The sequence below is a fragment of the Lactuca sativa genome, chromosome 7, assembly GCF_002870075.4.
Source record: "Lactuca sativa cultivar Salinas chromosome 7, Lsat_Salinas_v11, whole genome shotgun sequence".
Lineage (NCBI taxonomy): Eukaryota > Viridiplantae > Streptophyta > Magnoliopsida > Asterales > Asteraceae > Lactuca > Lactuca sativa.
Window position 1 is genome coordinate 151,568,377 of NC_056629.2, and position 2,270 is coordinate 151,570,646.

At 46.0% G+C, this 2,270-nt stretch overlaps 1 non-coding gene across 1 annotated transcript; it reads right to left on the reverse strand.

Annotated features, from left to right (window-relative positions):
* Window positions 1–340: 340 nt before the first annotated feature.
* Window positions 341–447, reverse strand: LOC111904283 (small nucleolar RNA R71). Its single transcript, XR_002854472.1, has one exon. It is a non-coding gene; the product is annotated as a small nucleolar RNA R71 (small nucleolar RNA).
* Window positions 448–2,270: the final 1,823 nt, after the last annotated feature.

Consider the following 2,270-nt stretch of genomic DNA (forward strand, 5'->3'; position numbering starts at 1 on the left):
ATTTTCAGCCGGGAGAGTATGATGATGCTTCACCTATACTCTTTGCGAAAGGAAATGAGCATCATGTGGAAGTAAGACCACAACTAATTAGTGTCTTACCCGTCTTTAGAGGCCATAAAACTGATGATCCATACAATCACCTCTATGAGTTCCTTGCAATTGCTAACGCGAATACTCCGCGAGGAACTAATAGAGACTCCTTTAGACTTCACTTATTTCCGTTCACTTTAAAAGACCAAGCTAAGTATTGGTTCACTTCTCTTACCCCCATAGTATTACTACTTGGGAGCAATTAAAAACTAAATTTTTGCAAGAGTTTTACCCTGCTAGTAAAACAACGGAAATAAGAAAAGCTATACAAGATTTTGCAAAAAAACCCAATGAAGAATTTCATGATGCATTTGAACCCCTCAAGGAATTGTTGCGTTCATGTCCCCATCATGAATTTCCCCGTTGGCAACTTGTACGTTTCTTTTCTGATGGAGTCGACACTGCCAATCAAACCATGATTAATGCCTCGTCTGGCGGCACTATTATGATGCAAGATAGTGAAGACACTTGGCGATTATTGGAGCAGTTGTGTAACACCCCAAAGTTTGGAAAGTCAAGAAAAGAAAGAAGACCTCAATTTTAAGGGGAGACTCAGCGAGTCCATGGAGGGACTCGGCGAGTCCGAGCGGGATCCGGGTCGAGGTGTAAGCGACCGACTCGGCGAGTCGGCCAAGGAGACTCGACGAGTTGGGTCTGAACGAGGAAAACCCTAAATCCGGGACTTGGAGCCTATTTAAGCGTCTCATTCTCCTTCCTAGGGTTCCTTTACTGCCTCTCTACCCCAGAACACCAAACCCTAGCCACCATATCTGTTTTTGAGCTAGATCTTTCTTTGAAGAGTGCACTAAAGCTTGGAGAAGGAAGAAAGGCCTTGGAGGTGCAAGAAGGGACTGTAGATCCGGGATTGAGAAGTCATTTCAGACCAATTGGAGGTAATAAGCTGTTGCTTGGACTCCCTTTGCACCTAGATCTATTCTTATGTGTGAGTTTTGGACATTTTGGCATGATAAGTAACCATTTCGAGTTAGAGGTCCAGATCTGAGGTTGCTACCTCAGATCCATGTTTTTTTTGGTCTAGAATCCCCTAAAGTATCAGCCCTTGGTATGTTGAAGAAGTATGTTGCCATAAACCCTAGTTTGAATGAGTTTTAAGCCTAGATCTCTTGATCTACACGTAAAGTTTGCCACTTTACGTGGGGGATAGGTCTTAGAAGTATGGATCTATGAGTTGGAAGCCCTACTTGGCTCGAAAAGCCACTGCATGGATTAAGGACTGAATAGACTCGGCGAGTCCTTCGAGTGGACTCGGCGAGTATCTTGAAGATGAGGAGGAACTCGACGAGTGGGATGAACAGCTCGTCGAGTCGGATGAAGTTAGGCATCAACTCGGCGAGTTGGAAGAACAACTCGACGAGGTTGTTGAAGATTGCCTTGGACTCGACGAGTCTATTAGTGGACTCGGCGAGTCAAGTCGCGAAACCCCAAACCCTTCGAGTTGAGACTCGAATCAGTGAGTCGGGTGGTGACTCAGCGAGTTGGACAGGACAGGACTTGGAACTAGTTGGACTCGGCGAGTCATAGACTGACTCGGCGAGTCGAGTCGCGGATAAAAGACCTTGAGTATATGAACTCGACGAGTCAGTAGGAGGACTCGGCGAGTAGGGTTAACCTGGAAGGTTGCCTTTGATCAGGATTTTGACTTTGACCAGAGTTGACTTAGTTGGCTGTCCGACTAAGTGTCATATTGATATTGATAGCTCGGAGAGCTAGAGGAGTAGCAGCTCAGTGGATTGGCGAGTAGCAGCCAGAGGTTTATCAGCAGAGCTCAGCAGTTCAGGTGAGTTTCCTTCCAGTAGGAACGGGTCTAAGGCCACAATGCCTACCCGTTTAGCTAGCAGTAGTATCCGGATTTTGATCCAATGCAGTAGTTAGCATGTTTGATGCCTTCGTGGCTCAGACAGGATTTATGTGTTTATGCTAGTAGATATGTTTACGATATGTTCAGTCAGCTTCGGACTTCGGTCCGATGTAGGGGACAGAGGTCCCAGTCAGCCTTGGACTTCGGTCCGATGTAGTAGTTAGTATATTTAATGCCTTCGTGGCTCAGACAGGATTTATGTGTTTATGCTAGTTGATATGTTTATGCTATGTTCAGTCAGCTTCGGACTTCGGTCCGATGTAGGGGGCAAGGTCCCAGTCAGCTTCGGACTTCGGTCCGA